The sequence below is a fragment of the Camellia sinensis genome, chromosome 1 (assembly GCF_055761805.1).
Source record: "Camellia sinensis isolate YWXY chromosome 1, ASM5576180v1, whole genome shotgun sequence".
In the NCBI taxonomy this organism is placed as follows: domain Eukaryota; kingdom Viridiplantae; phylum Streptophyta; class Magnoliopsida; order Ericales; family Theaceae; genus Camellia; species Camellia sinensis.
This window is the reverse complement of record NC_138961.1, coordinates 231,843,717-231,868,746: the sequence shown is the minus strand read 5'-3', so window position 1 is coordinate 231,868,746 and position 25,030 is coordinate 231,843,717. Positions and strand designations below refer to the sequence as shown.

Genomic DNA, 25,030 nt, shown 5'->3' with positions numbered 1-25,030 from the left:
TGTCAAGATCCAAAACATATATGAATCAATAGTTGTTTGCAACTCTTATTATGATTTGTTGAAAGGAGCTGAGCTTTTCTAGAATAGTTTATTTTGTATGGCCTCATCCATGCGGATCAGATCATATGATCGTTATGGTGTATGCCTCATGCGTGTTTGTGCGTTCAACATTTTGACATCAAAGGAAATGGAGGCTGTGTGAATCTTTGGCGGCTTAGCATCAAAGATTTTTTGGTGTAAATTAAATTCAAAGAAAAGAGCCAAAGAACTCTGAGAAAGGATTTCATAGTCATGGGGGCATAAATTCAGAAACATATCTCAACTAATAAAAACAACTAACAAAAACAAAATGCAGCATCTGCAGATGCACCATTAAAAATTGTAATATGAAGTTTGCAGCATCAGCCGTGCAATGAAATTTCTGTTTTTATTTTTTTTGTTTTTGAACATCAACATAGTGGCAAACAATTGGGGCATTACAACTAGTATTAAAGATGCCTTGTGTCCTTTCTTCTTTTTTTTTTTCTTTTTTTTTCCAAAATAAAAAACCTATTGAACACAACAGGTGAATACCGAATATGTGGGCTGCGCAAGGCCCAAAACCATTTTGTCAATTTTCTCAAAAGCTAAACATGTCTAATTTCCAATTTGTAACTACTAATTAGGTTATATTGCGAACCACACCCAACTTTTATAACATCATTGTAATTACTTTATATTTTTTTTCTTTGGAGGGGTGGAGGGGGGAATCAATGAGTAAAAAAATATTTATAAATATCAAAACAATCATATTAAATTGGATAATCAATTATATAAAAAAATCCAACAAAATAAACCGCAAATCCAAAGCGAACTATCACTGTAAGAAAGAGTTGATAATAAAGAAGGAATATACTACTAAACAAATACCTTTTAATAAAAACCAAATAATTAATATTTGTCAATGACATTGATTGACCCTTTTAAAAAAATCAACTTAGATGTACTCATTTTACACTGGCAATCATGAATAGAGTAGGGATAATGAAGGAACGAAGGGTGACCCGTGAAGCTTCTACCTAGGATGAGTTGCAAGGGCTAAAGACTAATATATTTGTTAGCAAAAATTTGATTTGGATTAAATGGATAAAAGAGATTTCATAAAAAAAATTAATTTTCACAAACAAACAATATGATTAAGTGATTGTGATTGGTGTCCTATATCTTGACAGATGTAAGGATTTTCTTTGACAGTTATCGTCGGAGAGAAACAAACTAGAAATTAATATTATATTACTGAAATTGTTACTTGTTACAAAGATTTGAACAAGAACAAAAATAAAAATAAAAATACAAAATAACCAAAACAAAATGTTTACTTATTACAAAAATTAAAAAATCACAAAACCACTAAATTAAAATTACTCCTAGAGAAAATAAACTACTCCTATGATATGTTAAAGTAATCTACTCCTAGAGAATCTATTATAAACTCATGGTGAGTAAGGGTGCGCGTGGATTGATTTTTGACAGTTTGGTTTATGGTTTGGACCCGCCCACATATCTGCGTTTTGGAAAAAATTGAACCCGCAACCGCCCGTGATGCAGATTGCAATTTGTGCGGATAGGGTTCGTGAATATGAGGGCAATTGCGAGCAGTTTGCGGATTAAGTTTTTTTTTCAAAAAATTATTTTTTGGCTTGTTTTTTTTTTCTATTTTTAAATATTTTTTATTGCGGAAGATTCAACGCCTCCTCCATTAAAACTCGATTACAAAAAATTAGAATGAAAATTAAATAAAAACTAACATAGAAAAAAAAAATCACATAACTAGATTTGTAAAAAATTTAAAAAAAAATCAATTGAATAATAAGTATTTCAAACAAGACCGTGTGTAATATTATTATAATGTTATAATGTTAGAACCTACAGGTTTGATAATCAAATTAAAGTGAGTGAGAGAAGAGAAAATTAGATTTACACACTTACAAAACTTATAAGAAAATCTGATGGTCCAAATTTAAAAATAAAAATAAAAAAATTGTATATAGATACGACAGGTGAATGTGGGTGCAATTAAAACCCACGACTCGTCCGCAACCCGCAAAATAAGAAAATCTTAAACCGCATTCAACTCTAACAATTTTGCAAAACTGTCCAAATAAACGCGAGCAATTTGGATTAAACGATTTTTATGGATCGAATAACTCTATACTCAACCCTCACGGTGGGTGATGATGATTGATCCCCTCTGTTCGTCCTCTTCTGGTCAATTTATAGGCTTTGAACTTCAAGCAACTGCACTAGGCAGTTCTCTAATCCATATGCATAGTTAATTGAAGTTACAATTCCCTCATCTATGCCACATGTTGCACCACACACTAGCCCACTTGACACTATTTGCAAAGTCGTTGCTATGTATCTTTCATTAATTTCCACGCCACTTTCTTGTGTAACTTCCATTAATCACAATTTTTTTTTGCACATTGGGGTGTTTGTTTGGATTTTTTTAGTCAATTTATAATTTTTGACTTTTGAAAAGTTATTTTGGACTGCTTGGTTCACTACTACAAATATAGATAAAGATCACACTTTTTTGGTGTGATGTATATTTTTTAATCACACCTTTTAAGTTTTATTAAAGTGTGGTCTTTAGGAATGTGATTAAAAATGGTCATTTTTAATCACACTTTTTAAGTGTCATTAAAAAATGCTTTCATCACACCTTTTAAGTGTGATTAATAATATTTAGATCACACCTTTTAAGTGTGATTAAAAACTTTAGTTCACATCTTTTAAGTGTAATTAAAAATATTTTGATCACACCTTTTAAGTGTGATCTTTGGAAGTGTGATTAAAAATGATCATTTTTAATCACACTTTTTAAGTGTGATTAATAACATTTAGATCACACATTTTAAGTGTGATTAAAAATATTTACATCACATCTTTTAAGTGTGATTAATAACATTTAGATCACATCTTTTAAGTGTGATTAATAACTAATAAAATCTGTGATAAAAAAAAGGTGCTACATATTTGAAAAATAATCAATATTATTTTTGTATGCACATTTGAATAATGTAATACACACTATATACTATATTTTGAATCATAACCACATATTGAATAGAATAACGTCATATATTTCATAAATGAAAATTAAATATTCAAAAGTATATACAAAGGAATTAAATAATAAAAAATTAACTGTGCTTACATATATTAAAAAATAAAAAAAACTTTAAAAAACTAAGTTCTTTAATTCTTGGACCATATTTTGCATCTCTCCAAAAAAATTCTGACCTGAAAAATAAAAACACAAATTAATCCAGAAACCGCTGATGCATATGAATAAACTAAAAAGTTAATTCAGCAAACCAAAATAGAAACATTAATTATTTCTGCTTGATCTTAATTCTTTTGGAAGTAACTTCCCTGTTAACAATTAGATGCCACAGCAGCTCAGTGTCAATGACATTGTAATTAGAAGGTCACTAATGAGCATAATATTTAAAAATGATAAATTTCAATACAGCTTGTGTACGATCTTTTTGTGAATATATATTATTATTACTGTTGAACCATAATTCTAGGTACCCATAAATAAATAAATAAAAACTCAAGAATTTACTCTTTTTTTTTTTAGGGGAGGGAGATACATTGCAGTTACTATCACCAGCACCAGCAGCAGGTTTTGAAGAAGCAGAAGCTGCATTTTCTTTTGCACCTTTGGAGGAAAAAGAAGAAAAAACAGCTACCCATTTCATGCATGTCTATCTACCAAAGAATAACTGCAAACACTAACAATTGGCACAAGCGTATAGAAAATCATAAAGAAAATACATTATTATCTCAAAATACCTAGCGAAGCATTGTAGCCTCAGATTCAATTCCTCCAACTCCCCAGCCAACAACTCCTAAGCCAGCAATCATATTTGTATGGGAATCAATTCTAACCACGCTATCAGGGTACAGAATGCCATTTGTGTAGAAAATAACCCATCCAAGGTATTCAAGATTAACTTGAAAATTACCAGAGTCACTTGCTAAATGCCAAACCTACCAAATAATATTATAGTGCTAAAAAAATGAGAAAATTTGGACTATGATTTACAAGAGGCTAGAGGTAAATGTGGCTTTACTCTGGAAGCCCCATAAATAGTTAAACATTGCAAACCTCATGTATTGAGCCTATACCTATCTAATGTTTTGGCCCTTTTAAGAGTAAACCATTCATACCACCTTAAGGTCAAATTCTTGCACCTTGCCATGAGAATTTTCCTTTAACAACAGTATAACATCTAGATATAGAAATACCCTTGATGCACTAATGATGCCAAAGTCTTACCTGGTGGACAATACCAGAACCAGGAGGAATAATGAGCATATTGTGAAAAACATTGGAACCCCACTTCAGAAAAACAAACCTCTCCTTGTTTCTCTGAAATTCAAGCCCCATATTTGCCTGCATTGCATTCATTTCCTGCCACATCAACCTGAACAGAATTGTCAATGACAAGATCCACTGGAACCTAGACATAACATTTATGTGTGTAAACAAATATTGGTTATATTAATTTATTAGTGTGAGATTCTAACAAATTAAGAACAACTCAGTTGATTGATACATGTGAAGGTTAAGTTGGAAATCAATGGTACATTCAAGAAAGCAGATTTTTTTGCCCAATATTATTTGCCGACTCCCAATGAAGGTCAGCAAGTGGGCCGAGCAGAAAACACATTAAGGCAGCATGCAATCAAGACCCTACTACCAAACTAAATATTCAAAGCGCTCAAGGCCATCACCTTGCATTGTTCGTTCATGGCCAAGAGCTGGGCCTCTTTTTTGTCAAGTAGAGCGGTCAACCTCACATTTTCTTCCATAAGTTTCTGGACTTCAGTTTCTTTCTGCATTTTCTCACTGTTCAGCTGTGTGGTCTTTTCAACTAACCTGCTTCCAAACAAAATCAAATTTATCATTTAACCAGAGTCGGTGTGGTAGATATCAGTATTATTAAGAAACAAAACGGTCGGCCCATTAAATTAGTCACATATTCTTCAATAGAAACACCAAAATATGGCAGCGACACCTTCCATACTCATAGCTTCTCCAAAATTAGGTTCTGTGCTACTGGCTACTGCTGCTGCTGTTGTTGTTACCTTCTTGCTAAAGCTTGTTGTCTGCTGTTGCTTGCCATTTTGCTGGTGCTTAATGATCTGATGTTGCCTGCTGTCTAAGAGGATGTGGTGGTTGTTTTATAGTCTGAATTTTTATTTATTAGTATAGTTATGTGGTGGTTGTTTTATAGTCATATTCTTAAATTTAAAAAATAAATAAATATAAATAAATCAAACTGATGTAGCCAAAATGATATGTAATGGGTCTCAACAAATTTTAAACTTCACAGAACAAGGTAAATTTTTTTTAACTTATTCCATCAACATAGCAGTGCAGTCTTGTTCTGAATCTAATTCTAAAGATACTCAACAGCTGTACAAAGAGAAATCAAAGTACCAAACCAATTAAACAACTAAACATAAAAAGAAAAAGAACATTAATATGTACATCTATACTATACTAAATAAAAGGAGAAAATTTGGTGTATCATTTCGAAGTTTCCATACATTTATCCCATATTCATTCATACTGAAAATTTTTTATTGCACATACTCCCAATGAAACACCCTGTATTTTCCTTTTTTTAACAGCAACAAAAAGAATATAATTTCTAGCTGACAAAATTCTTGTTTAAAATTACTACCAGCCTACCACAACTATATCAACTCAGCCTATAAGAGAGAATGAGACTGAGTTATGACTTACAAATATTATTTTGAGGAGGATTATAGCTGACAACAATAATTATGGTGGTGATGGTCGAGTTAGACATGGACTTGAAGACAATGGTTAACCTCAATCAGTTCACATTTCGTAGTAAACAAATTCATGAACAAAAACTCAAACCCCACCACTGACCAAACAATGATTACACTAAACAGCAAAATTGTGTTGGATCTAATGTAATTCAACAATAAAAAGCACATTTTCCCTCAAGCTTTTCATATCCTTTCTTCGCATCGTTATTACGAGCATCATACATCACATTAAACTACGTACCAATTAGTGAGGCTCGAAACACCCATTTTACTTTGGGTGTAGCATTTATGTACCAATTGGGCTACAAGACGCATGGTGCCCTCTAGTTATATCAATTTGCGTGCAACTGTTAGTTGCAAATGATAAAGGTCACGCAATCAGGGGAAAGAAAATAAAAACAGATGTAAGAACATAAGATTGTTCAAAAAGAAAAGAATGAGTCTTGCAAACAAAGATCGATTTCTAAATGATTGTAGAGTTATAAAGACAGCATTAAACTGAAGTAGTAAATTGAAAAAAGATTCCAGATTCACTCATACGCACTAGAAATAAGGGACCCAAATTCAAATATAGACTTTCAAAGAAGACAGATAGAAAGAGTAGATTTCCTACACACAAAAGACAACTTTCAGCTCCAATTCTTCTATTTTGCCTAAAACTTCAACACACTGAAAATTCATCAACAAATGAACCAAAAATAAAACAATTAAAGATAATGACCAAAAATTAAAATTGGTTGATCTCTCATAACCTTTACATATCATTGGTCTTATAACATTTATTTTGTTTAAGTTTGATCTCTTATAACCTTTACACATCATTAGCCTTATAACATATTTTTTAATTTTTTTGGTTGATTCCCTACTCTTCCTGTTTTATATAAATCTCACCCACCAAAAAAGAAAAAATCATGTGGTGCAGTGGGATTGCAGTTGGTGAGGGAAGGCGAAGGGGGTTGCCCAGACGGGCAAAGGGAGGGCAGAAGTCACCGATCAATTTTTTTATATCAGTGGAACAACATTTTTTTTTTTTTTTTTTTTTGAGAGCTCAATTGAGCACATGACATAATCTGAGCCATTGGCATCGACAACCTGTGGGCAAGGCAAGTCCAGTCCTAGGCGCATCTCGGGCCAATGGCATCGTCACACCTTTGGCCGATGAAGGGAGGACACTGGCTTCTTTGTGAGTTGGAGGTGCAGGTGTTGTTGGGTCTTGCGGGGCTCACCACAGTTCCACTCGGATTATCTGACTAATTGATTTTTGTTCAATTATGTTTATAGATTATTTATTAAAAAAAAAATTAATCTGATAACAGTAGCCAAAATTTTGTTCTACCATTTATACTCTTCAAAAGCTCTCCAATACAATCCAAACCCAAAATGACATTGCCTATGGAGCAATTGTAAACATAATCATAACTAGTTACTCTAGTTCAACAATTCTCACAATTCAAATCAAATCAATCATACACATGTATACAAGTGATAAAAAGAGCGAACCTTGAGATGAAGAACACCGCTGCCCAAACCCCGATCACCGCCGGTGAACTCAAGCCGAGCTTCGTTATCGAAAAAGCAAGCCCCTTTCCACTCAATCGACCCATTGGTAGGGGAGACCGATCCGACGAACGACAGCAACAAGTCAACGGCGCTGTGGAGATTGTTGAGCACAGGCCACGAAATCTGCCGAGGAAGAGCTGGAAGGACATCGTTGACTCTGAAGGGTACCTTCAGAGATTTCCCAAAATTCAAACCAAACACTAAACCTAACCCCAGAAAGTAAATTAACCCCAGGAACCACATGCTACGAGCAAACACCATCATCGTCAATATGTATGTACAGAATTGTGGTGATTGTGTATAGCCCTAGATTTGGGGTTTGAGGGAGGGAGGGAGGGAGGAAGGGTGTATTATGGGCAGAGAAGGATGAGAGTTTGATCCATGGTTTGGGTTTGGACTGGTTCAAGTGACTGCTAGGGCTCGTTTGCCCTTTCGGCTGCTCCTCCGCCGAGCGGGAATAGAAAAAAAAAATGTGGGGAGGGGAGCGGGGCGGGAATAAAAAATAATTTTTTTTTTTGTCAAAAATAAAATTTAAATAATAAAATAATGTCGTTTAATTTTTATTTTTTTATTTTTTTTTGCGACGGGGTTGTCGTCATCAAAAAAAATTTTTTTTTTGTTAAAATATATATTTTTTTGTAGTTAATGAATTTTTTTTTAAAAAAAATCTTTTTTTTTTAGTTACTAAGATTGAAAATTTATTTGTTTCATTTTTATTTTAATGAAAAAAATATTATTATTTTCTATTTGGTAGAAGTAGGGGTAATATTTTAATAAAAAATATTTTCCACTAAAATAAAAGATAATTTTCTGTGGTCAATGAAAAATATTTTTCTACGGCCTATTTTTTTTTTGTTATTAAAAATCATGAACTAATTTTTTGTGGTAGAGGAGAGGGAGTAGTAGTAGTGGTGAAGGTGGTGGATAAGAGATGGTGGTGGTGGTGGTGGCGGTGGTGGCGGCGGCGAAGGAGATTAATGGTGAAGTTGTAGTAGTGGTCGAGTAGATAAAGTGGCAAGGGTGAAGGAGAGGTAATGGTAGTAGTAGTGGCAGTAATGGTGAAGGTGGTGGATAAGAGATGATGGTGGTGGTGGTGGTGGTGGTAGCGAAGGAGATTAGTGGTGAAGTTGTGGTAGTGGTAGAGTAGATGAAGTGGCAAGGGTGAATGAGAAGTAATGGTAGTAGTAGTGGCAGTAATGGTAGTGGTGACAATGGTAGTAGTAATGGTAGTCGTAGAGGTGAAGTGGTGACAGTGGTAATAATGGTGGTAGTGGAATGGCGTTTGCAATAGTGGTGAAGATGGTGAAGGAGATGGGTGGTGAGAGAAAGAGAGATGAGTGAGAGAGAGAGAGAGAGAGAGAGAGAGAGAGACAAAGACAGAGTGATGAGCGAGAGAGAGACAAAGTGGTCGCTAAAAGTGCATTTTCTTGTAGTGGATAGATAAATCAAGAGGGAGCTCAGTAAATAGAGAAGACGGAAGAGAGAGTGAGCAACGCGAACACAGAGGGGAGAGAGAGAGAGAGAGGGGGGGACAAAAAGATAAAGAGATAGAAAGTGGGAGACAGAAAAAGAGACGGAGAGAGAAAAGAGATGAACGAAAGAGACAGAGAGAGAGAGATAGAGAGAAGAGAGGTGAGCGAGAGAGACATAGAGAGAAGAGAGATGAACGAGAGAGACAGAGAGAGAGATAAAGAAGAGAGATGAGCGAGAAAGACAGAGAGAGATGAAAGATAAGAGAGATAGAGAGAAGAGAGATGAGCGAAGAGATAGCGAGAGAAAAGAGATGAGAGAAGAGATAGATGAGTGAGAGACACAGAGAGAAAGAGAGAAACAGATAGACAGAAAGAAAAGAGTGATGAGTGAGAGAGAGAAAGAGAAGAGAGAGAGGAAGATGAAAAAATGGGTAAAAAGATATAGACAAAGAGAGAGAGAAAAAAAAAAGAGCGAAAATAGATAAACGAGAGAGAGACAGAGAAAGATGAGCGAGAGAGATAAAAAGAAGAGAGACAGAGAGAGAAGAGAGATGAGAGAGATAGATAGAAGAGAGATGAACGAGAGACACAGAGAGAAAGAAAGAAAGAGAGACAGACAGACAGACAGACAGACAGATAGAGAAGAGTGATGAGTGAGACAGAGAGAAAAATAAGAGAGACAGAGACACAAAGAGAAAGAGAGAGACAGACAGACAGAGAAGAGTGATGAATGAGAGAGAAAGAGAAGAGAGACAGAGACAGAGAGATAGGAAGATGAAAAAATGGATGAAAAAGTTCCGTGTCTAACGCCTCATTTTCTAGTAGTGAGTCGTCTCTATCATTCATGGGTAGAATAGAGGCGCGGATTTGGGAATTGTATATTTTATATAAAAATCAAATTGAAATATTTTATACAATCACACCTATTTAGGGAGTGTGATTAAATATATATATATATATATATATATATAATTACACTTATTTAAAAAGTGTGATTAAAAAGTAGTAATGTATATATAATCACACTTTAATTAAAATGTGTGATTAAAAAAATATATATATATAATCACACTTATTTAAAAAGTGTGATTAAAAAGTAGTAGTGTATATATAATCACACTTTAATTAGAATGTGTGATTAAAAAATATATAAATAATCACACTTTAATTAGAATGTGTAGTTAAAAAATATATATATAATCACAGCTATTTAAAAGTGTGATTAAAAAGTAGTAGTGTATATATAATCACACTTTAATTAGAAGGTGTGATTAAAAAATATATAAATAATCACACTTTAATTAGAATGTGTGATTAAAAATATATATATATAATCACACTTGTTTAAAAAGTGTGATTAAAAAGTAGTAGTGTATATATAATCACACTTTAATTAGAATGTGTGATTAAAAAATATATAAATAATCACACTTTAATTAGAATGTGTAATTAAAAAATATATATATAATCACACTTGTTTAAAAAGTGTGATTAAAAAGTAGTAGTGTATATATAATCACACTTTAATTAGAAGGTGTGATTAAAAAATATATAAATAATCACACTTTAATTAGAATGTGTGATTAAAAAATATATATATAATCACACTTGTTTAAAAAGTGTGATTAAAAAGTAATAGTGTATATATAATCACACTTTAATTAGAAGGTGTGATTAAAAATATATATATATAATCACACTTAATTGAAAAGTGACATAAAAAATAAATATTATCACACTCAATCAAATCAAGTGTGATTAAAATATCAATCTAATTTTTTTTATCACACTTCCAATAAAAGTGAGATCTTTTTTTTTTTTGTCAAAGTGTGATCTTTAACTATTTTTGTAGTAGTGGTTAAACTTATTTTAAACATCTTATGATTCTAGCAACTGATTTTAAGTCAAAAAGCTGATTCTGAAAAGTTACTCACCCATTGCTTTTGATTGTCAGTTTCTGTTGTGGACATGTTAATTTATCGTTATACTCATAGATTTTTTTTTTATTTTATATTTTTTAAAAAATAAAAAATGACCCAAATGGACTATAAAATATTATTATTATTTTTTATAAGAAATGTAGACAAGTAGTGAATAATAAAAAATAAAAAAGCTACTTCACAGCTTATTTAACAAACACTACTTAGCAACTTAAATCTATAATTCAATAGGTACACCAAACAGATTAATAACTTTTGATTAAAGTCATAATTTATAATCCGTTAAGATATAATCTATAATCTGTTTTAATAGCTACACCAAACGGGGCCATTACCATTTTTCCTTTTGTAATTGCATGACCCACCGGATGGTTGAATGATATTTACCTACACAAAAAACAAAAATAATAATAATAATAATAATAATAAATAAAAAACATGGCCATGGTAAATCTTTAAAAATAGTTATGATCTGAATCAATAGATTAAAATCAACAGGTCACAATTAATAAAATTAAATTTGACTATAATTAATAAGTCACAATCAATTAAATGAGACTTGGCCATAATTAACAAGTCATAATCAACAAAAAATTATTTTTTTAGTATCAACAGTACCAAAAATTAGAACAATACTAAGGATTTCAACAATATTATCAAAAATTTAGCATAATATTCACGTAGCATAAAATCCAAAATTACGTAAATATTATGTAAAATTTTTAATAATTTATTTAAAGTCTTTAAAATTATTTATTTTTTTGGTAAAAATTATTAAAAGTCACCGGTAATAATGCTACAAACTCATCATACCATTCATTTCTCAGTACCATTGATTTCATGTGATCACAACATTGGCATTATAGATCAATGGTCCAAATCATTCTAGTAACAATCAAAGATACGACCGAATGGGAGCCAGATGTGGCAGTCTCATAGTAGCCTGTTGAGCCAGGACATCGGATTCGGACTCTCAGCCCAGTCCAAAAGAAATAGAAGATGCTTCAGAATATTACACTTTGTGCCTCTTTCCAATCCAATCCAAGTCAATCAATCCACTTCAAAGCCCAAATTGACAAGGTGGCCCCCCAGATTCCCACACCAACAAAAAATTATCACAAATTTATTCACTACTTTTTCTTTTTAGCGATATTTAACTATTAAGCCCTCTTATTAGTTTGGCATACTATCCACATAAAATTCTCAAAAGACAATTACTCCACGTTGACTGTTTCTTCGTAGCCTCTCTTAATATTTGTAATATATATAAGTTAAAAGTACTTAACACCTAATTGCTAGAAACTCACAATAATATGATTACAAAGTTAGATTTTATATATAATTTGTGATAAATTTAAAATTAACGCATAACTTATTATGTCATTCTAAATAAAATTATCAATTTAAATCTTTTTTGTTAATAAGTATTGAGATTTACATTTACATCGAGAAATTAGTCACCACCTCCATTTATGTAAGAGGAGGCAATAAAACTCAAAAAAGAAGTTTATATGCCGTTAGAGGTGAGAATCAAATCATTTTAATTGTGTTTGATGTATTATTTTAATTCAGAAAGTTTAAAACTTTTCAACATAGAGTTCAACATGAATGAAACCTAACGAAAAAACATATACAAATAAATTTTTTATCCTAAAATGTGTGATTAAAAAAAAGAATGTAGCAATAACTTTGGTATAAAAAGACATTATTTTATTTTAATTTTAAATATAGAATATTGAAATACGGCTAAAGAATCCTATTTCGTTTGTAGTGGCTGAACAAACAACCAAAAAGTCAAGACAAACAAACATTGATTCACCCCCACCCTACGCTACACCTCCAAATATATTGTTCACTTATTTAATTACACTTGTATACATGGTCCTCTTTATGAGTAAAAAATCACCTTAAATTCAGCCTTCTTACCATAATCTCACACAAATATATATGTTGAAATTTAGGGAAAATAGTAAATTTTTTAAAATTAATTATCAAATTATGAAATTTTTTATAATTTTACTTTTTAATTTTTGTAAAGTTTATCACTATTTAAAAATATTTTTTCAAACATCTACTTAAATGAAATTTTTCTTAAAATTTATTAACATGTATTTTAATATATAAGTTAAAAGATTAAAATAATTTTATATTTTGCATAAAAATAAGTGTAATAAAAGATATATGAGTTAAAAAAAATTAAAATAATTTTAATATGTGTTCTAGCAATTTTGAATTGTTCCTAAAATTCAATTTTAGTATAGGTTTATTGTAAATATCAAAATCTTTTGTTAAGATCATCTCCAATGGGTCATCAAATCCATTATTAAATTTAGATTTGATAAATAAATAAAAAAAGTTACTTTTTGCTTCTCCAACGGTTTATCAAATTTAGAATTTCACTTTTCTTTCATTAAACTGGGGATCAATGTTCCTTTTATCAAATTACTGTTCATTGTCATTGAATTTTCACCATTGGATGTCTCTCCAGATAACCATCTCAAAGTAAAAATTTGTGAAAAACTCTCCATCAGAACACTTGATATCAAAGAAAGTTTTTTCTCAAATTTTTACTCGAATTTAGTGAAAAAATTAATGTACTGTTAGAGATGCCATAAGACATATCACATCAATTTATTAAGAAAAAAATAGAGAAATTACAACAAAAAAAAAAAACTTCAAGGTTTGATTCTCGTAAAAAATAAATTTTATTTTTTTATTAATTTAAATCATAATTTTTTTATTTATTTTCAATTTCAATTATTTAGCCTATTTTTACTACGTAAAACTAATAAAAAAATATAGGGTAAATCACACTGACACCCCCTGAGGTTTAGGTTTATTACAATTTCCCTCCTCACCTTTTGCAAATTACATCTCCCCTGTGAGGTTTAAAATTTCATTACAGATTCCCCCTTTAGCAATTCATTTTTTTAAAATACCAAATTTGCCCTCATTGAGTAAATTACATTGACACCCCTCACATTTTAGAAATTACAATCCCCTCTCTAAGGTTTAAAATAGCATTACCAATTGCCCCCTCGGTTAGTATTAGTTGGGAAAAAAATTCATTGAAAAAAAAATTATTTGAAAAAAAAATTAATTGAAAAAAAAATTTGTTAGTAAAATTTTTAAATTTCTGTTTAAAAACTAACGTAAGCTCATTTTTTGAATTTATATTTTTTCTTCAAATTTACAAACCGAGACAACCATTTATAAATCAAAAAAATTATCAAACAAGTTTTTATGACATTTTTTTAAATTTTTGTAAATATAAATTGATAACTGAAAACGAAATGGTTACCAAATAAGCTTCAGATGGTAAAAATGTCGTAAAATTTACAAATAATTAAATAAGTTACCAATGTAAGAAATTACTTATTAAAAGATTCTTCGGCTATCTACAGTTTGATTTTTAGAATTTTTTTAAAAAAATTAAAAATTAAAAATTATTTTGGTTAAGAAATAAAAAATAAAAAATAATTATCATTTTTATATAATTTTTATCTTTCGAGTGGTTAGAAATAATTTTTTACAAATTAAATTGAAACAGCCATACGTATGTATATAACCTACCCAAAAGTAAAAATGATAATTATTTTTTACCCTTAAATGATAATTGTTTTTTATTTTTTATTTCTTAACCAAATTAATTTTTAATTTTTTTAAAAAAAATTCTAAAAATCAAACCATACATAACCTAAGAATTTTTAATAAGTCATTTCTTACGTTGGTAACTTATTTAATTATTTGTTAATTTTATCACATTTTTACCATCTGAGGCCTGTGTGGTAACCATTTCGTTTTTAATTTTTAATTTATATTTACAAAAATTTTAAAAAATGTCATAAAAACTTGTTTGATAATTTTTTTTACTTTATAAATGGTTGTCTCAGTTTATAAATTTAAAAAAAAAAGTAAATTTAAAAAATGAGTTTATGTTGATTTTTAAACAAAAATTTAAAAATTTTACTAACAAAATTTTTTTTCAATTAATTTTTTTTTCAAATATTTTTTTTTCCAATTAATTTTTTTTTAATGAATTTTTTTTCCAACTAATACTAACCGAGGGGGCAATTAGTAATGTTACTTTAAACCTTGGGGAGGGGATTACAATTTCTAAAATGTGAGGGGTGTCAATATAATTTACCTAATGAGGGCAAAATTGGTATTTAAAAAAAATAAATTGCTGAAGGGGGAATCTGTAATGAAACTTTAAACCTTAAGAGGGAGATGTAATTTCCAAAAGGTGAGAGGGGGAATTGTAATAAACCTAAACCTCAGGAAGTGTCAGTATAATTTACCCAAAAATATATATTTTAGATATTGAATTTAAGGATCAAAATATTTTTTTTCTACTAGTTTACTTAACAAAAATAAAAGAATTATTTAAATTAAAAACAAATTAAAAAATTATAATTTAAATTAATAAAATTAAAAACCCATAATTTATTTGTTACAATAATGACCAAACCTTGTTTTTTTTATTATAATTTTTTCAATTTTTTTTTATTTATTTGTATAACATCCAAAAATGTTGTGACCGGCAAGAGGCTAAGGTGAATCTTATACAAATACAAGTGAGTGAGTGAACTAGTTGGGTTGGGTGAGTGAGTGGTCCTATGTTGGCTTCTTTTGACAATTGAGTTAAAAATTACTTTATTGGCTTTTTATTTTTATTTTTATTTTTATTGTCATATTATTTTTTAAAATATTTTTTAAAAAAAATTATAAAAATAACATTTAACTTTACTTTTTGTACAGGAAAGAAATAATTCTTCTCGTATAATCCTGTTGACTAAGTCTACGCTCCTCCGTACGACGTCACTTTGTCACCTGAAAACACAAACGTGAGCTAGCCGGCGGGTGTGTGCCGGAAACCTCTCCGATGCCTCAGTCAGAAAACTTGACAGATAGACAAAGCTCAATATATTCAGGAAGCAAAATTGTATGTTGTGTTATGTTACCTCCTCCAAGGTGATGCTTGTGAGCTTTTATAGGTTTCGAGTGGCCCAATCCTAGTAGGACTTTTATTCCTCCATGCAGAGTCCTCCTAGGTTTCATTCTTCTAAAGGATAATGCTTATCCTTTTACACCCCCCACTGCTTAAACCAAGTGGGATGGTTTTTACTGCGGCCGAACTACCATTTGACCGAAGTAAACTGGCTAAGCTGAGCCACAAGGTAGGCCGAACTATCCTTAGTTCGGCCCTTCCTTTACTCCTCATCTCGGCTCTCCCCTATATGAACCATGATATATTGGGACCGAGCTACCGAGTAGCAAGGTCTTGACCGATCTATCCAAAATACGTCATGACCGGACTAACTCGGAGACCGGACTAACTCCAAGTCGTCCAAACCGAAGTAGCTTTACAATTCCTGAGCCGAAGTAACTTCATCCTTTTTGGCCGGAGTAACTTTATTTCTCCTGGGCCGGAGTAACTTCTCGACCTATTTTACCCAGTCCGTTGTACTTTGGGTCATAAAGTCCATCTCATAGCTCGGCCCAATTTTCACCAAAAATTACCCTCTCAATTGCCCCTTAATTCCATCTGCACAGCATGATTGGAATTACCTAGTGACCAGCCGAGCTAACGTTTTTAAGCCTTTCCAGCCGAACTAAAAAACCTCCTTTAGCCTCTCTAGCCGAGCTTGCTTTACTCCGGGTTCCGCTTGTCCGGTCAAAACGTCTCTTCAATCACTGACTGTAACGCTTCACTTTCCAATGACACGTGGCAGGCTCTGATAGGCTATGAGCAGCTGTCACGCCGCCCTCGTACCACGAAAATTTTGAACAGTTCCCGCTTTTTTTCCCTCTCTCCCTTTTCACAAAACAACCCTTTCATCTTTGGATCAATCACCTATTCTATTCATCTTCTCTCTTCGTGCCTCTGCTTTTCCAACTACCAAGCTCGTGTTCTTCATTTGCTACCACTGTTTTCGTCTCCAGCTCTTCCTTCTTCAATCTGGTAAACAGATCCATCTTCCCTGTTCTGTTTGTTTTTTGCATTTGTTCTATGCGTTTTGTTTACTGTATTTTTGCAAAACATTTTCTTCCATTTCTGCTTCGCTTCTGTACTTCCTTGAAAAAACATTAGCAGAACTTATGCGCGTAAGACTAATTCTGTAGAAAATTAGTCTTGAATCCAAAATCAAGTAGCAACCGAACTAGGATACCGTTTGTCCTATATAGGTAGATCACTTTAGATAATAACCGAACTAGAACTCCAGAAATCAGTAGTTTCAGTAGGTTATCAACTCCTGAATAACTCTAGCCGAGATAATCCCACCGAACGAAGTTTGACTTTAATAAATAAAGAACCTCGGTCTTCAACCGAGCTAAGCCTTTGGGGCTAAGCCAGCTTTCCTAGTTTCTAAACCAAACTCAGAAAGTTGCCCCTAGAGGCTTAACCGAAGTAACAAAACTCATAGTTCAACCGATTTAGGCCATTGGGGCTGAACCAGCTTTCTTAGTTTTTTAGACCGAACTCAGAAAGCTGCCCCTAGACGATGAACCGGTCTAACAAAATTGTTTCTAAAGCCAGTATGCCGAGATGCCTGCCAAGATTTGGCTAATAAGAACCTTGCTCAAAACCGAGCTACCAAGCACTTTGGTTGAACCGAGATAGAACCTGTCCATAAAGCCGAAGTAGGACTTTTTTACCTCGCTTTTAATTTGTAGAACGGTCCAATGATCTGTGCTTAACCCCTGTGTTTTCTACTTTGCAGACTTAGGTTGCCCAGGCACTCCTGCGTGTGCTCAACCGAGCTACTGAGCACAATTTTTGCACCGACATAACTTATTCTTAAATTATACGATAGATGGGGAAGTATAGATACTTAGAAAATACTTCGGGCGGCCTAGCCGAATTCAGGAAAGACTACCAAATTCCTGATGACGTCCATCTGGTCTTGGCTGAAAAAGACGTCATTCCCTGGGACAATGAAGGCTTCGTCCCCTTCACCCTTTTATCCATTATAGAAACCGGACTACGGTTTCCAGTCCAGCCATTGATTTGCGAGTTCCTTAGGCAAACCAGACTATGCCCAACCCAACTATCTACTAACTCTTACCGCATCATTATAGGAATAGCCGAACTGAACCGTCAAGCCGGACTAAACCTTGGCCTGGCCGAAATCTTCCATCAATATTCCATTGGCTCAAAAGAGGATGGATGGGTTTATTACCTTAGAATACGTCGCCGCCGAGAGAAGATAATAAAATATACACCGGACAAAGCCTTAAACGACGACGATTTTTTCTGGGTCTCTGGGAACTTTGAGGACTTTCAAGCTCAAATTCCTGGCCGACCTATAAATTGGAAAAAATGAGAGCCCGGTAATTTAACTTCGGTCTTCTTCCTTGCATTTTTTTACTTCGGCTTTTTAATGTTTCAGCCGGACTAACAGTTGTCTTTTTTCACAGATTTTGCCCACCTTCACTCTTTATACAGTTATCCAAATCTTGCAGCTTTGCGAGCCACACTACGGTATCCTGAACGTAGTTGGGCCAAGTTGCTGCAATTCGAGCCGACCTACCGATATAATGGTCGTTGGAAAGCCAGAGTAACTGACTTCCTTCTTGAAGATGCCCCAGAACCGGACCCATCCTTGCCCGAGATTAGACTAGTCCCACTTACAGCTGAAGAAGAGATGGCAAAAAAGAATAGAGTCAGGGCCCTTTTAACCGAGACAACTAGGCCCGAAGTAACGCCACCCAGCCAATCGCAGCCTGCTATTGTGGCCCTCCCCTCTCAACAGGCGTCCTCTTCCCGCCGAACCAAGCGAGCTCGGACTGCCGAAACCGAACAAACTTTGGTTGATGAAGAAGAACCTGCTCTTCCACTGAGCTTACCACCGAGCTTACCACCGAGCCCCCAACCGGAGCCCTCTGACCAAACGACCGGTTGCTGGGCACCGAAACTTATTTTCAACAACCGAGACATCCAAGCCTCAGACTCGATTGTTGCTGAAAAAGACCATCAGTTGGCCTTCAACCTGGCCAAGAGTGTGTGCCTCCCTAAAAACATGGAGCACCACCAAAAACAACTGAACACCGAACTGAAGGCCATCCGGTCTACGACAAAATCCATGATTCTGGTAAGTGACTTCGGTCGTCTCTCTATCTACTTTCTTTTTTCAACTTTACTTCGGCTGAAGGGAAATCTTTGCTTTGTCAGGCCATTCAGAAAAACCAAATCACTCATAGGAAAGTGCTGGAGCTTAGAAAAATAACAAGGCAAGCCGCGGAAGAGGCTGAAGCAAAAGCGACCGAGCTAGAGGAGGCCAGAAAGCAAATGGCCGAGCTACAAGGTGAGATCGGCAGACTGACCGGACTAGTTAGTTCGGCCGAAGTCGAAAAGCAGAAGGTTGTCATTGCTCTGAAGGACAAGTACCTACGCGAGCTGGTAAAGCTTGAAAAGAAGAAAGATGCCGAAATATCCCAAGTGAAGGAGAGCGCAGAAGGAGCCGAAAAACGAGGCTACAAGAAGGCAGAGGACGCCTATGTCAAGCAGTGTGAAGCTGCCAAGGAGCTATTCTTTAAGTGCGGCTGGAGGGGAGCCGTTGAGAAGCTCGGTCATGATCCACAGACCGAGGTTTTCAACCCTCCAGCCTACTTCATACCGAACTCCCTGATGGAGTATGCTAATGCCATGCAACAGCAATTTCTTGAAGGCTCAGACTCTGATGAAGACTCTGCCTCTGAGGATACTCCGGTTGTCAATGTAGATCAGGCAGTTCGGTCGAAGCCCATGGTGGAAGATCAAACTATTGAACAACCAGGTGAAACCGTGGTTCCGACCGAAACCACTCTTGCGACTGAAAACGACCTTCCGCCTGAAACCGGTCTTCATGTTGATGCCGATGCTGCCTTTGACGCCGAAATTGAAGATCTTTTTTCTTGATTTTGCACTTTTTCTCTTTTTTTGTTACCTTTTGTCTTTGTAACCGGGCTATGCCCCTCTGTACTTGCTTTTTAATGAATGAAAATTTTGTTTGAACTTTTATTCCAATTTTGATTTGTATGCTTGCAGTTGATCTTTATATGTCCAATGTTTATCTTGGTTTTTGCTTGTCCAAACTGACTTATGCTTACCAGCCAACCACTCCTTAGCCGATATAATTACTTCGGCTGAGGAGTACTCTGAGTTGGTTTTAATCCAGCCAACCACTCCTTAGCCGATATAATTACTTCGGCTGAGGAGTACTCAGTTGGTTTTAATCCAGCCAACCACTCCTTAGCCGATATAATTACTTCGGCTGAGGAGTACTCAGAGTTGGTTTAGCCAACCACTCTTCAGCTATTCCCATACTTTGGCTGAAGAGTACAAAGAGTTGGTTTAGTCCAGCCAACCATTCTTCAACCATACCCATACTTCGGCTGAAGAGTACGAGGAGTTGGTTTAATCCAGCCAACCATTCTTCAGCCATACCCATACTTCGGCTGAAGAGTACGAAGAGTTGGTTTAATCCAGCCAACCTCTAAGTTAGTTTTTTCCAGCCAACTTAGAACAATGTTTGGTTATTCCGACCAAACGTCCTGCAGCCTGGATCCTTATCCTGGGCTTAGGAAGGGTGTTGGTTTATTCCAGCCAACCATTCTTCAACTATACCCATACTTCGGCTGAAGAATACGAAGAGTTGGTTTAATCCAGCCAACCTCTAAGTTAGTTTTTTCCAGCCAACTTAGAACAATGTTTGGTTATTCCAACCAAACGTCCTGCAGCCTGGATTCTTATCCTGGGCTTAGGAAGGGTGTTGGTTTATTCCAGCCAACCATTCTTCAGCTATACCCATACTTCGCCTGAAGAATACGAAGAGTTGGTTTTAATCCAGCCAACCTCTAAGTTAGTTTTTTCCAGCTAACTTAGAATAAAAGGTTTGCAATATTCCTATCTTTACTAAAACCAACTTTTACAAAGAACAACTCATGCTAAAAAAGAATTGATTGTCTTATTGAGAAAAAAGAGGAAATTACATGCTTGAAAGAGAAAAAGCTAAAAATAAAACAACTTGAGATTGGCCGTGTTCCATAGCCTAGGGATTGCTTTGTCGTCCTTGTCTTCTAGGTGGTATGCCCCTTTGCTTGCTAACCCAACCACTTTGTAAGGACCTTCCCAGTTTGGCCCTAACTTGCCATCTCCTGGTACCAAGGTGTTTCCCATTACTTTGCGCAGTACCCAATCGCCGATCTTGAATTGTCTTGGATGCACCTTTTTGTTGTATTTTCTAATTAACTCTTGTTGGTATGAAGCAATGTGAACCAGTGCCCTTTCTCTTCTTTCTTCCGCAAGGTCGAGTTCCAATGCTATGGCTTCTTCATTTAAGTCTGGATCAAAATTTTCGCTTCGAATTGTGGGGAGGCCAACTTCCAGTGGGATTACTGCTTCTATTCCATATGCTAAGGAGAATGGTGTTTCTCCTGTTGATCGTCGAGGTGTGGTGCGGTAAGCCCATAAAACATGAGGAAGTTCGTTCGCCCACTTGCCTTTTGCCTTCTCTAGTCTTTTCTTAAGTCCATCCAAGACGACTTTATTTGATGCTTCTGCTTGGCCATTCGCTTGAGGATATGCCGGTGTAGAATTGTAGAACTCTATCTTGTATTCTTCACAAAAGCTTCTGAAGATTCTGCCGTCGAACTGAGTGCCATTGTCTGAGATTAGGGCTTTTGGTATGCCAAACCGAGTGATGATATTCTGCCAAACGAACTTCTTCATATCTTTTTCTTTGATTGATGCCAATGCTTCTGCTTCCACCCACTTTGTGAAGTAGTCTGTTGCTGCGATAAAGAACTTCCTGTTGCCGGGTGCTGTTGGAAGCGGTCCTACTATGTCCAAGCCCCATATTGCGAAAGGCCATGGGCTGGTCAATGGTAGGAGTTCTCTTGCTGGTTGATGAATTTGGTGTGCGAATTTTTGGCATTTCTCACACTTCTTTACATATTTCTCTGAGTCTGCTTGCATGTATGGCCACCAGTAACCTTGTAAAATGGCCCTGTAAGCTAGCGATCTTCCGCCTTGATGGCTTCCACACACCCCTTCATGTATCTCGTACAAGAAAGCTTCTACTTTGCTAGGATGTACGCACTTTAGGTAGGGTCCTGAGAATGACTTCTTGTATAATGCTAAGGATGGGGAGAGCCAAAATCGCTGCGATTTCGCTCTTATTCTGTTGGCTTCTTTTTTCTCTTCTGGTAGGATGTCGTCTTTTAATAACAGGATGATGGGATCCATCCAAGAGGGGCCTAGTTCTGTGCAATATACCTCTTCTGCTTCAGGGTCATCTATGCTTGGTCTAGGTAGGTAGTCGATTAGTAGTGGATGAGGTATGGAGGAATCTGCCATTAAGGCGAAGCCTGCTAGTTCGTCTGCTCTGCCGTTTTCCTCCCTGCCGATTTTCTCTATCCTTACTACTTCAAATTTCTTGATTTCTGTTCTGACCAACTCTTGATACTTGGTCATCCTATCATCCTTTGCTTCATAGTCGCCAGAAATTTGATTTACCACCAGCTGTGAGTCGCTATAAACCATTAGTTCGGTGGCCTTCATGTAGTATGCTGATTTGAGTCCTGCGAGAAGCGCTCCATACTTTGCTTCGTTGTTTGATGCTGGGAAGCCAAGGTTGATTGCTTGCTCAATAACCAGGCCGTCTGGGGAGATGAGGACTATACCAAGCCCTGCACCATGCCGGTTGGATGCTCCATCCACAAAGAGCTTCAACATCTCTCCAACGAACAACTTCCCGTATGTGGAGGGGTCAGATGATGTCGTGGGGTCAAGAATGGTGTTTTCTTCAAGGTCCATGCTTGCTGTTTGCCCCTCGCCGTTTGATTGTACTGTTGGTGAGCCTTGGTTTGTTTCTTCCTTGTTGTCCTTAGTCTGGTCTGCCTTGGAGTTTGACTGAGTACCTACTACTAGGGGTTGCGCTATTCCGACGTCAACTTCCGTCCCTAGTTCGGTTGTGTTAGTTAGCTCGACTGGGCAGATATGATGACTTCCAGGAGTAAACTCTGCGACGAATTCTGCCAAAGATTGGGCTTTTATTGCGGTCCTGGGTTGGAACTTGATGTCGAATTGTCCCAACTCTACTGCCCACTTCAAAATTCGCCCAGAAAAGTTCGCTCTTTCAAACAAAGCTTTTAGTGGGAAAGCTGTGAGGACGACTATGGTGTGGGCGTGAAAGTAGTGTGCCAATTTCCTGGAGGCCATCATCAAGGCTAATGCCAGTTTTTCCAGTGACAAATACCTTGTTTCGGCTCCCAGGAATGTCTTGCTGACATAATAGATGGGCAAGTGTTGAATTCCTTGTGCATGAACCAACACTGCGCTAACTGCGTGTTGAGAGACTGCCAGATACAAGAAGAGTTCTTCACCAGGTACTGGGGTAACGAGCAGTGGTGGGGAAGACATATACTCCTTCAAGCTTTCCAGAGCTTGGTCGCATTCTTCATCCCACTCAAACTTGGTTTTTAAGGCATGAAAAAATGGTCGTAGTCTGTCTGACGACCTGCTTATGAACCGGTTGAGTGCAGCTGCCATGCCGGTGAGATGCTGCACTTCTTTTACTGAGTTTGGTCTCTCCAGATCTTGGATTGCCTTGATTTGAGAGGGGTCTGCCTCTATACCTCGGCTGGTCACGAGGAAGCCTAGGAATTTTCCAGATCCTACTCCGAATGCGCACTTGGACGCATTGAGGCGCAACTTGTGCTTCTTCAGGATCTGGAACATCTCACCTAGGTCCTTAAGATGGTCATTCTCATCCTTGCTTTTGACCACCATGTCGTCGATGTAAGCTTCCATTGTTCTGCCTAACAATGGTTCAAACATCTTGGTGACCATCCGTTGGAATGTTGCCCCTGCGTTCTTCAGGCCAAAGGGCATGACCTTGTAACAGTATAATCCTCTTGAAGTCGTAAAAAATGTGACCTCCTGGTCTGGTTCATGCATGGCGATTTGGTGATAGCCTCTATATGCATCCAGAAAGCTAAGTCGGTTATGCCCCGCCCTTAGGTCCACTAGTTGATCTATCCGCGGTAGAGGAAAGCTGTCTTTTGGGCACGCCTTGTTGACTGTTTTGTAGTCGACACAGACTCGCCATTTGCCATTTTTCTTTGGCACTACGACTGTGTTGGAGATCCATCTTGGGTAGTGCACTTCTCTAATTGCTCCTGCCTCCAGCAGGTTGCCTACTTCTTCCGCCACTATTTCGGCGTGGTGGAGTGCCGATCTGCGTGTGCGCTGAATGACTGGTCTGGTGGATGGGTGGATATTGAGTTGGTGACTGATGAAGTTTGGATCAATGCCTGGCATATCGTAGGGCGTCCAGGCAAACACTTCGATGTTGGAGGTCAAGAATTTCAAGACCTCTAGTCTCTCAGTGCTGGACAACGACGAGCCAAGCAAGAAGAACTTATCCGGGTTCTTTTCATCTATTTTTACCTCCACCAAGTCCTCCACCGCTTTTTGATCAGCTTCTTTGCCGACGTCCGCGAATAGTTCATTGCTTTCAGGTTCCTCCACCCAATGAACGTATCCTTTGGCAGCGCAGCTGCCGTTTACTGTGACGAAACATTGCTTTGACATGATCTGATCTCCATAAACTTCTTCAATTATTCCGGTGTCATTGGGGAACCGCATTACCTGGTGGTAGGATGACGCCACCGAACGCATGGCGTGCAGCCATGTTCTGCCCAAGATGATGTTGTAAGTGGAGGAGACCTTCAATACCCAGAACTCCACTTGTTTTGTTACGCTTCCTGCTCTGACTGGAAGAATTATTTTGCCGACGGGCCACTCTGGCATGGAGTTGAATCCAATTAGGGGAGAGACTGCAGGCGCCAAGTCTTTGTCTTGTAGCTTCAGTTGTTTAAATGTGTCGTAGTACATGATCTCACATGAACTACCCTGGTCAATCAGAATCCGCTTGACGTCAAAATCCTTGACTCGGAGAGTGACGACCAGAGCATCATTGTGAGGACAGTATATTCGATCCAAGTCCTTATCCGAAAAGGACATGACGTTTGTTGCCTCTGTCTTTCCCTTCTTGATGGCAGGTTGGGCACTTAACACCTCTCTAAAGTGCTCAGCCTTCTTGATTGATCCCTTGAGCTCGCATACACACTCAGGTTCAAAGACTCCATGTATTACATTGATAACGCCTTGAGGCGGGGCGTCAATTGGCATTCCGTCGGGGTTATTGTGAT

The 25,030-nt window shown here is 36.1% G+C and overlaps 1 long non-coding RNA gene across 2 annotated transcripts; it reads right to left on the bottom strand.

Moving 5' to 3' along the window:
• Positions 1-3,104: 3,104 nt before the first annotated feature.
• On the bottom strand, positions 3,105-5,680 carry LOC114271504 (uncharacterized). 2 transcript variants are annotated; one of them, XR_014345907.1, is made up of 3 exons: positions 4,789-5,680; positions 3,642-4,514; positions 3,105-3,285 (listed from the first exon to the last, which is right to left on the bottom strand). It is a non-coding gene; the product is annotated as an uncharacterized LOC114271504 (long non-coding RNA). The 2 variants fall into 2 exon arrangements; XR_014345904.1 differs by lacking the exon at positions 3,105-3,285 and having other exon boundaries at positions 3,292-3,899; positions 4,331-4,514.
• Positions 5,681-25,030: the final 19,350 nt, after the last annotated feature.